General features: G+C 40.7%; 1 protein-coding gene across 6 annotated transcripts in view; it reads left to right on the forward strand.

Annotated features, from left to right (window-relative positions):
- ERBB4 (erb-b2 receptor tyrosine kinase 4) overlaps positions 1-12,342 on the forward strand; it is a 760,363-nt gene that overhangs the window by 63,350 nt on the left and 684,671 nt on the right. The window lies entirely within an intron of this gene.

The raw sequence follows: 12,342 nt of genomic DNA on the forward strand, positions 1-12,342 counted from the left end.
AGATGACGCCTGCCACAAGAGGGAGATGGAGCTAGTTTGAGAGTTTGAGCTGATCGTCATTTGTGCCTTTATCTTTACCTTTACCTCCGTTGTAATGCCTGCTGCATAGTGTTACCAACACTTGTGAGCCAGGTGTCTTTGAGAAGTCTTCAAGCAGGCCATGAAGGTAACCACTGATGCCAATAAAACAAAACAAAACAGAACACCTTTTGGCTCTCTCTGGATCTTGTCACAAATTCAACTAACTCATATAAACTAGAACCGAAACAGAGTTGAATGACACACCTGGATTGAATCAAGCTACCACTGAGTGTTGTTTTGTTTGACATAAGTTGTTTATTTTAAAGTTATTATGACTTTTTATATTGGATCAGATTGTTACTATTACTGTTTGATGTTTTTTTGTGTTTTTATATGTGTTGGAAGCCGCCCAGATTGGCGGGGTATTAAAAATTATTATTATTATTATTATTATTATTATTTTATTATCACTGGCCAGATGCAAAATCAAAATTAGATGTTTTATATTTCAGTGAGGAACATAGTATAGATAGTACTGCGTTGCCGCGAGGCTTTCTGTCATCTTGTGTTTCAGCTCAATGACAGGACAGTATAGGATGTGTTGCATATGGTGTTCTCTCATTCCCATCAACTGCCCCGGAAGAAACAGGACATCCTGTTTTTTCTTGTGAGAAGACAGTGACTTCAATGGCCGCTGTGATCTTGTGCAATTTTCAGCTGCACTTTGGGTGGGGGCAAGGCATCCCAAAACACATGTTTTGGGGTGCTATGCACAAAAAAGTGCCTGGGGGGGCTGCAATCTCATGTGGGTCGTGTGACTCGCCTGGGAGTATGGACCCAGAAGATAGCGTCCAGGATTTGGGCCACGTCGTATTGCAAGGTATTTGCTCTATGATTTGTGTAGGGAGGAGGGGGAGTTCCAACATGCCAGGGGATGCTTCCTGAACCTCTGACAATCCCCTCCCTCGGGAACATGGGTTTTGCAGGCATCCTACGGCAGTGCTCTCCTCCAGGGCAATACTGATCTACTGGAAGTTTTGTTCCTGACTGCAGTGTGTCAGAGCTCAGTGGCAGAGCATCAGCTTTGCATGCAAAAGGTTCCTGGTGCAATGCCCTGGCATCTCCAGGTAGGGCCAGAAGAGACCCCTGCTGCTGCCAGTCAGGGTAGATGATGCTCAGCTAGATGGACCAATGGTCTTACTCAGTATAGCACACCTCCCTATGTTCCTGTGTAATGTTAGACGCTCCAGTAGATGCCACAGGCATCTATCTATCTATCTATCTATCTATCATCTATCTATCTATCTATCTATCTATCTACCTACCTATCTATCTATCTAGCTATCATCTATCTATCATCTATCATCTATCTATCTAATCAACTATCATCTATCTAATTGTGCTAGCTTTATTTACTGCCTCAGAAATCGCTGCAATCTGATAGGCTTCAGCTTTTTACGTACACATAACGGTATTGAAACACCTCTGGAGTGGTAGCAATATCTCTATGAAAAGTGTGAATTCATCACACCATGCTGCTAGCTTCATATGTAATCCAGATTATTTATTCATAAATGGGGGTGGGGGCTCCTGCCACAACCAAATGTGAAAGAGAGCAGCAATAAAAATATTGTGCATGTGTGAGCGCATTGCATTAGCACTCCTAATGGCACAAAATTATGCAAAAGCATCCTTGTCAGTTTGTTTTTTTAAATCATCCTACACACAATAAATTGTTTAACAGATCTCATGGATGTGCAGAAGACAGGACTGAAATAGTGAATCACCATGGCCTATTTTAATATTTTATGAATAATTTCTGTAATTAAAGGCAAGGGCCCACAGCCGGGGACTGTGTAGAAATACCAAAGTACTCCACCCCAAAGAGATTCCATAATGAGACAATATGAGCCCATTAAAATACACACTCACCCCCCCCCCCAAAAAAAACCCCCAACATGCACAGAGTGGATGAGAGTTTATAGCACTGCAGTAAAAAAGAAGAGGAAAAAGGCAGATATCCCACAGAATGAGTATATGTTCCTGAGAATGAGGCAGAAAAATGGAAGCCTCCTTCGCAGGGTGAAATCAGCTTTGGGAAATGGGAGTTTCAGCAGAGCACCAGTTTGAATCTAAATTTTAAGGAGAGAGGGCACATATGTAACAATCTTTTAAGAACAGACTCCAGTAACACAAGAGGGACCTGGAGTCCCATCACAGAGCAACAGAAACCTGCTTTACTGAACCTGCAGTGCCATCTTTGTTCATCCTACTAGGTTCACATTTGTCCTTTTGCCTTTTCTGACAATTCACCCAGTGCCCTTCTCCTAAATAATTGTGGGGTTAATAAAGATTTATATATAGTAAGTTGTTTTCTCTGCTATGTTATGTATCTGGAGAACAATAATCAGGTAAAGGCATAATTTAGTATTAATTAATCAGCACTGAATGATTGTTCTGCTTCTCACCTCACCCTTTGCCACTAATTTAGGTCACCCTTTTTCTTTGTAATATTCTTTTGACTACCTCGTGGGTACTGGCTTGTACCCTCAGAATGTTTATAATATATTTTACCCATGAGGAACACCATAAACTATTCTCGAGCAACCAGTTTTGGATTCTGTCCGCCTCCACCCAGGTTTCCCTAGGGTTCAGCAAAAATAAAAGGGAAGAAAAGAGGACAGACTGTCATAGAACTCTACAGCTTCTTTTCCATGCCCTTTGGCCCCAAGATGCTGTGCTGAGAGATACTGAAACTGTTTTTATTTAAAGATTAAAGGTGGGCCTATGTGCTCCTTCCTTCCTTACTGAATAGCTGACAAGGAGTGGGGCTGATCTGCACTTGAACTTGTAGGAATCTGCTTGGACAAACTGCTAAGTGCCTGGACTACTTGGAAGAGCCACTAATCTTTCCACAAGGCCTGTCCAATTCTCACAGCCTTTACAGACCTGTTCCAACTCATCTTCCAGACACACTGTTCCTACTTCCCACTTAACCTTTATATTCAGCAAAACATTACCAAACTCTGCAAAATACATCTGACTTACTAAACACCTTCCCAGTTTTTCCAAACTCATGTGCCCAAATTCTATGTATGTTTACTGAGAGGTACGTTCTGCGGGTCTTACTCCAAGGTAAGCATGAATTGGGTTTCTTAACCAATAGCAGCACTTGTGAATCAGTCACTTTCCCAGGAGTCAAATAACCTCACAGTTAGGAAGAGGAGGAAGAAAAGGAAGAAGATGACACATGCCGAATTGGACCACATTTGTGTATTATTGGCCAAATATGTCTTATACCTCAACAAAACTGCCATATATATTTAAATTGCTGCAGAAAGAGTGCTGTAATTGTTACAGCTCTGTCTTGTAATTTACCAATTTATTATGTGTGTGTGTGTGTGTGTGTGTGTGTGTGTGTATATATATATAACACATACACACACTATTAAATTAAGTTCATACATATTGTTGTATTTGTGTTTATTTTGAAAGCTTCTTTGAAGCAGTAGTAGTATTAGATAATGAGGAGGGGAAGAGAGTCACACAATAACTACAAACACACACATGCATATGCACAAACACAAACACACACAAATTGGCAGGAATATGCCCGTTCTGAAGGTTATCCAAGTCCTTTGTTGGAAAAGTATTTTTCCGTTTCCATATTTTAGTTCTGTCCTATCTTTGCAATAGTATATGTGGCTGATCGATCCATTTGAGTTTAGATAGGTCAGGCTTCAAAGCATTAAGCCTTTCATCTGAAGGCTTCCATTTAACCCCCCAAATGCTAGGTATTGTGGTGATCATCACAGTGTGTCTCATGGGCCTTGCAAATGCATTTCAAAGATATTATTGAAGATAACAAAACAAAGGGGGGGGGGGAAAGATAGCCGTTAGCACCATGGAAAGCAAAAAGGATCCTAGGGAGATATCCATGTTATTGCAGCAGAAACAGGAGAGTCTTGTGGTAGCTTAAAGATTACCATTTATTGTGGTACAAGTTTCCATGGACTGCTTCTTCCAATGGAATTGCACTTAGTTGTTTGCCTTCGCCTTGTATAGATGAGATGCTGCAATGCACACACACACATACACCCCCCCCCCAATACACCAATTCTTCCAGTCCTGAGCTGTGCAACTTTTGTCCATTTGTGGAGTGACTGGGAGCAAACTCAAACCCTCCACAGTCAGCAGAAGGGAAAATAAACCTTTGTGGAGTGGGAAATGCCATTTATATTAATCTAGATGTGAGGAATTTGCAGCCCTCCAGATACTGTTGGACTCCATCTCCCATCAGGCCCAGTGACCACGGACAATGCTCAGGGAGTTGTAGTCCAACAACATCTGAAAGGGCACAGGTTCCCCTTCCCTGCTTTATAATAATTGAATAATAATAATTTATTAATATACCCCACCCTCCTGACTGGGTTCTCCCATACAAGTTAGCCAAGGGTCTCCTTCTTGTTCTCCTTCTTGTTTGTTTTAAAGGCAGCTAACAAGTGTACCACACTGTTCTCGGCTGCCTGAGGTCCTGCAGGACAGCAGAATACCTTGGGAGCAACATGCGGCAATCCTGGGGGAAGGACATTTATTTAGTTAAGTTTCTTGCATGCCTCTTTCCATCATAAATGACCCCCAAATTGTTCCCGCATAACAATACACACACACACACACACACACACACACACACACACCAGCAGTCAATCAATAAGTGAAAATAGATTACTGTCAGCCTTGTTCTCTAAGTGTGGAAAGAATAATAAGATATTTACTGTGTGGTGGAATCCTGCCAATGGTGTGGCATTCTGAACTTCCAAGGGCCCAGCGCCAGATGTGACTGTCCTTGCAAATCAGCCACTTCTTGTTTATACTGCCTGTGACTCACTTTATGGACGGACTGTTTTAGGTATTCATATTCTGCAGCTGAATTTAAAAAAACAAAAACAAACGACAAATAAAAGCAGTGTGGCTTACATGCAAGATTCATAGCACAAAGTGGCAGAATTAGATCTATAATACCTAAAAGACTTGGAAGAAAAACAGAGGTTTTTTCAGTGCTTGAAAAATAACAGTGTTGTTGTTGTTGTTGTTGTTGTTGTTGTAGTAGTAGTATTTATATCCCACCTTTTTCTCCAAGGAGCTCAAGGTGGTGTACATGGTTCTCCTGCTCCTCATTTAATCCCTCCAACAACCCTGGGAGGTAGAGGTTGAGAGGTAGTGACTGGCCCCCAAGCCACCCCAGTGAGCCTCATGACCGAGTGGGGATTTAAATCCTGGTCCCCTAGGTCCTAGTCTAACACACTAACCACTACACCACACAGGCAAAAATACCATCTCACTTGTCATCCCTCCCCACGTCCAGCAAGACGGAGGCGTGTGTGTGTCTGAAGAAGAGCTGTGGCAGATGACCTTAACATCCATGCGGCTTGGTCTCGAGACAGGTCTTCCTTTCCATGCCTCAGGATTCCAGCTGTTTACAGCCTTAAAACTCAGCATTTTGATTGGGCTGCTCATCTTCATGAAGACTGCAGCATTGCATGCCTTCAAGCTATTTATTCACATTAAGTAAATGCATACATGTTTCTCTAATGTGCATAATATTTGCCTGTTGCAGCATTTCCTAACTTTGGATCTGGACCTTCTGTAGTGATGGCTGGCTCCTCCTTCCCTTGTGTCAGCTGTTTTTCTCAAGGTGCTGAGCTGCAGTCATCTGCCTGCTAAGTGGCTGTTTACCCTGTAAAAAAGTGCCATATTCATAGACTAGAATATTTGTGTTTACTTGTGACCTACTGTTTTGTTTGTTTATTATAAAAACTGGTCTGTGAAAAGAAATTGCAGGCTTCCTTTCAGCTATATTTCAGATGTCAAGCATCTGTAATAAAAAGAAGAGATGAACCTTGCTGATCAGACAGAGTGATTAATTTGCAAGCCAGCGAGAAGTTGGGTTATTCTAACAATTATCATATTTGATGGATTAAAGACCACACTAGGATCTCGGTTGCCTTGGGAGTTTATTTACAATTTCTGATCTGCTGAAGACAATGAATCCATGTCATGATGCTTGCTGTAAAATGCCCTGCTAAACTCATCACATTAAAATGCAATTCAGAGAAGCGTATTTGCTCTGTCTGTGTTATTCTGCGGCCAAATTTTGCAAGCCTTTTCTGCCATTCTTATTCTTAATCGCCTCATTCAAATCAATCAAGGTCCACAGGGCAAAATTACCTTTAGATTTGATAGTTTCAAAACCTCTTTCTTTTTCATAAGCTGAAATGTAGCATTCTGATTGGAATTAACCCCTCTGCTTTCCTACAGTGGTGGATTTGGATATTCTGAACTGTTTCTCTTTTTCAATGGATACCTTCAAGATGAATGAATCTCCAGCAAATATCTATGTTGTCTGCTGCAGCCAAAACAGAAAATGAGAACTTTCATGGTCAGCTTAGATATGTGCTGACATTTAAGCATTAGTTTTTTAAGTGCCCATGTATTTTGCCAAGCTGGGAAATAAACAAAGATGGCAAGGAAAAAAAGCTATCCTGACAGCTGAGGTTCATGACATCCATTCAGTACACCATCTACGCCAGGGGCGGGGAACCCCAAACTCTCTAGGTGTTGCTGCACTTCAGTTCCCATTATCCCTGATCATTGATGATCATTACTGGGACAGATGGGAGTTATAATCCAGCAACACATGGAGCACCACAGGTGCCTCATTCCTGATTGCAATTCCATTGCTCTTTGAAATGTTTCAAAGTGTTGGGTGCAGAACTCCAACACCTAAAGGTCTGAGTGGTGCTTCTAACCACTTTCAGCTGAATGGGCTTTGAAGCCTCCCCATGATCAAGAGCTGAACATGCAGAGACCAGAAATGGCAGCGGTGTGGACATTGTGACGGGAAGGCACACATTGCCCCAGGGCCCTCCATGAGTAACCCCAGCTCTAATAATGCCTGCGTAGGGCTACCCTTTCTTCCCTCCCCCCCCTCCCTGATTAACCTCCTCCTTACAGACATCATTTGCATTGTAGCATCCTTAACTTATATTATTCGGTAATGCATTGTGCATGCTAATGGAGGGGTGGTGATGATGTGTTGCTGAGTCTACTATCTGAAGAATCTTTCTTAACCATTAGTTAAGGCAGTGTGGTGTAGTGGTTGTACTGTTGGACTAGACCTGGGAGCCTAGGGTTCTAGTCCCCCCTCAGACATTGCCATTGGGCCAGTCACTGTCAATGGGAAGAGGGAGAATCATGTCTGCCACCTTGAGCTTATTGGAGGAAAGGTGGGATATAAATATAATAAAATGAATATATAGTTGATTGCTTGAGCAATATTGAAAGTCTGAAAGTTCCAGTAGGGAAGTTATGTTAAGGCAGAACATGGAATATTCACAGGTTCAGAGCAACTCTTTACAGTTCTTCCTTAGAACTTGGAACATGGGTGGCAGTGGCTCTTTGAGCCCCACAGCAGAATTCGTTTACTCAGAGGTAAACCTGTGCTGGTTTGATTACTCCTAGCATAAGCTGTAAAGACTGAGGGGTCACTCCACAAAGCAGTGACCACTTACGAGGAAGTACAGAACACGTGTCACCATTGTGGTGCCTTCCAGATTTTGTTGGACTCCAGTTCCCATTGGCCCCAGGGATAATAGAGTTGGAAGCCAACAACTGGAGGGCACAACATTGTCTAGCAGGAGGGGATGGCAAGTGTAGCAGGAAGATTCAAGGACAATCAAATAAACATTAAAACAGTATAGTATAGTATAGTATAGTATAGTATAGTATAGTATAGTATAGTATAGTATATCAAAATATATACGTATACATATACATTCAGAATATGGATAGATATCTTTTCAAAATGAGAACAAGAGCATCAAGTGATACTAGGGACAGTCTTAGTTGTGTTTTCCAGTATTTTTTATCAATTAAAAAATCAGTATGGCAGAAGCAAATTTTTATTTTGAAAGTTTGGTCCAGAGAAAGAAGTTTGAGACCCACTGGTCTAGCCTATCCCTGTTTACAGCGGATGCATGAAGTGGGACCTACCACTTACAGTGAGGGGAAGAAGTATTTCATCCCCTGCTAAATTTGCCCATAATTTTAATGGTAGGTTTATTGTAGCTGTGAGAGACAGAATAACAACAGGAAACCCCCCAGAAACCCAGAAGACAAAAGTCAGAGATTGATGTGCATTATAATGAGTGAAATCAGTATTTGATCCCTTTGCAAAAGATGACTTAGTACTTGGTGGCAAAACCCTTGTTGGCAATTACAGAGGTCAGACGTTTCTTGTAGGTGGCCACAATTTCACCAAAAATCTGAGGTTATCCAATTCACTAAAAAATGGTGCCAAACTGTAATTATCTGGGTAATGTAAATGCATCTATAACTTGTAAGAAAACAACAAATATAACCACTTCCCTAAACCAAACTGCAGACTAATGTCTGATGCAATAGTTTATGACCCTGGTAAGTTGTCATTTTACTCACACTCTTGTCTTCCACAAAGAGCCTTGCCCCTTGGGAACCTTTGAAAGTCAAGAGCATATGCAAAGTCCTTCTGTCCCTGTGATTTACAGAGCCGTTGCTAACTTTGAAGATCTTCTCCTACAATTCATTCTTGGCATACCTTTCTGTCCCAATCATGACCTCTACAACTGAATGGAAGTTATTAACAGGCCCCAGTTTAAGTGTGTGTGGGGGGGGGGGCTTGTTGGAAAATACTTAAACATTCACAAACTGCTAAGGAGATGCTAAGAACAATGTTGCTCTTGTTCTCTTGGGGTTGTGTTTAACTCTTTTGCTTTTGCTGCACACAGCTTAATCACCACCACATATAAATCTGGCAGGCTTTGTGCATACAAATAGCATCGCCCTATGGAATCTAGACAGAAATGAATGGAATGCAAGCCTGGAATAGCTTTGCACTGCAGTATTCCAGTTCATGCACCATAGGCTTAAACTCAACTGTCACAGACATTTTTTGGGATGTCGCTTTGGATACAGCCACCACAGTCTTTGGATAGTTATCAGAAGAAACATATCAGTATGAACAGGCCTGCATTTTTCTTGTTTGATGACTAACCAAGAATCGCAGGACCTTGTTCAGTGTTTAATGTCATCTATTTTTATTACAATGTGGTTAGGTATTCTAAACTATGCGTGTGTTCTGTAACATCTCAGGAATTTTTATAACTTTGATGTAGCTTCTGTACTAATAATAGAAAATATTAAAACAGGGCAGTTTTGAGTTAAAATCTTTCTGTTGCCTGATGACACTTTCTCTGCAATAGATGCCCTGATAGTAATTTTGTTATTTGGGGCAGAGCTTCAAGCTCGAGTCATTTGCTAAAATTCTGATCCCAATGCCACTCTTCCAGTTGTCAGTGGGGATGAAAACAAACAATAACAAAATCTGGGATTTGGGATGCTTTGAGAGACATTCCATTCACTCCGTTTGGCACACAGATTTGCCAGCTCAATCCTCTTGGACTCTACAAATCTTGACAATTTAGTGTACTTTAAATCTTGGTTGTAGAATGCCAGCTCAATAGTAGAGTTGAAAAATAGTTCCACTTATATGTGAACAGAGAGTTTGTCCTCCTTGCATTTTACACCATGCTTTATTATTCCCAAGGAGAACATATGTTTCAGTAACTCACTAGTTCTACACACTGAGTGACTATGTCTTTTTTATTATTATAAACAATTACGGTAGATGGTGCCCAGGCGCTATGCAGGCCCACTAAAGGCGCAGGTCCTTTTGACTAAGGAAAAAGGTGACAGTCAATAACATTCCACTAGTTATTATTATATTATATACTGATACTACCCTTGCTGGTGCCTTTCCCGGGAAAGTCAGAGGCTCACTATGTCAGGTTCCTACTGGAAGACCGGACAAAAGCTAGAATGTTGGCAGTCGCAAAGTTTTTATTGGTGGTGGCAAGAACAAACAAGCCCTATATTCCAAACAAAGTGCTTGATTAACCTGGAGGTAGGCTGTATGAACTCTGTATTGATTTGTAATGTTTTGTTGGGTCTCTGGACCGTAATAAAGATTGTTGTTGTTATTATATTTTGAAGAAGTGCATTTGTTGGGCATAACAGATGATGCTAAACTAAACCGGTAACTGGCTCTGGTTGTTTTGTGATTTAATCTTGGGAAACTTGCTTCCCTCCTGCAGTCTTTTAACTTCCACTCTCCCCCAGTTCTAGTCTGAAATGGTGCCCCTGCTTACAAGGTGCAGCTCATGTCCAGTGAGAACTGAAATCTATTGACTTCAATGGAATTTACTCCTGGGTAGGTATGTAAGAAAGATATTCTGGAATTTGGTATTATTAGAAAAATATATATATCTTGAGCCAATGGTAACATTATTCAGCTATCTGAAGGATAGCATGCCAGAGGAAGTCGTATAAATTATAATTTATTTGCTAACGGCAGCCCAATGATGATATGTCGTTATCATATGGAATGATAATATGACAGAATTGAAAAGTACTGTCCCTCCCTCTGCATATTCTTAACTCGTCTGAGACATGACATGTATGGTGAAGCTAACAAATCTGGTTAAAGTGGGGGAAAATGCTTTTTATTGGAAAATTGAGTTTGTGTATTTTATACTGGAACAACAAAGACTCAATGAACTCATAATTAGCTGGGGCAAGTCTAAGAGTGTAGATGAAATAATAAAATAAATTGGGAAATTATTATTATTATTTCCCCCTGTGAGGATTTGTAGGAATATTTAAATATATTTAAATGATATATGATGTGATTATTTAACAAAAAAATATAGATGAGTAGTAGTAGTAGTAGTAGTATTGCAGTCTTACAAACAGATCTTATGTTTCATTTTACTGTATTATTTTTCAAAGCAAAAATAAATTATTGGTTTTCTGTTGGTGGATTGGTTAATATGCTTGTGGCTGAGGTCTCAATGACTGCTTCTCTTGTGCTTTCCAGCTCCCTTTTTCTGTGGCTGCTCCTTGAGCCCCACCTTCCCTGAGATGCAAAAGGAACTGCCATTATAAAGGAACTATGGGTGCAAGGAGGGATGGATATCTGTCCCACCCTGTGATCATTGCGCCCTGCGCTGTTTCCATAGCACTGCAGTTCGGCTCCTACTAAAACCTTTGTTATTCACCTCATTCTCCACTATGGCTGAAACTTCTTTAATTCATTCATAATTAATCAACCAATGCATTTAAATGGAAGGGAAATGCCAACAACAATACAGAAAAGTACACAATGATTTACGTAAAATTTATGAACTTGAAAAAGATAGCAAATAGTACTTGTATTTGCTTGCATGACTTCTGTTCCTGACCTCAAATGAACACATGAATTGTGGCAATTTCCACTCCAATTTCCATTTCCAACAGAATTCTCTGACATCCCTACAAGGAACTACCACCTGCCTCCCTGTGTACAAGGAGAACCACGTCCCACCCATTTACTGGGGATGCAGCCAAATGTGGTCTCGTATATGTACATTTCATCAATCTAGAAGAAGAAGAAGAAGAAGAAGAAGAAGAAGAAGAAGAAGAAGAAGAAGAAGAAGAAGAGAGGAAGGAACTCCAGGTGCTTGGAGAGAGATTTATTTCAGGCCCGGTACATTTTGGAACAACTCTTCCTTGGGGGTTTCAAAAGAACATCAATTCTCATCAAGTGCATAAACCCCTATAAAACTACCAGGCTTGAAATAAATATTTCAAGCACCTCGAGTTTATTGCTCATTTTTCCTGCCATTGGGGCTTTCCCAGTTTTGGAGTCAGGTTTAGTTCTAAGGCGCATCTATATTTCTGGTCAACTCACTATTTGACACTGAAGAAATGTGATTATAAACTCCTGAATGGGCCTTTGCTGGGCATGCCTGATGTTGCCATTTGCTGTTGTTGCTCATCACCCATCAGGGTTCAAAGCACACTTTAAAATCACAGACCAAACATCTACGGTACAACACTTTCACACCTATTACAGGATCACAAATCTCTAAGGTTATATCCACAAAATGATTCATCAGGTCTTACCAAATAATCACACAAGACTGGATGTAGGGAAAAGACTTAAAAATAAACCAGCGCTTACGTTGGACGGAGTGACTAGAAGACTGGCCAAGTAAATTTCACCCATTGAAATATTTGGGGCAACAAATCTGCTCAGAAACTTGGCAAGTGAAAATATAGCCTGTTTTTCCACTCAGACATGTGGAGGTACTGGCGTGTTTTGAGTTTGAAAAGCAAAGAAGTGTGCTTTAAGAAAAAGAAAAGTAAGAATTCTAAGGCAGATAGAAAATTCATACAGAAAGCATA

The sequence above is a fragment of the Podarcis muralis genome, chromosome 1, assembly GCF_964188315.1.
Source record: "Podarcis muralis chromosome 1, rPodMur119.hap1.1, whole genome shotgun sequence".
NCBI classification, from domain to species: domain Eukaryota; kingdom Metazoa; phylum Chordata; class Lepidosauria; order Squamata; family Lacertidae; genus Podarcis; species Podarcis muralis.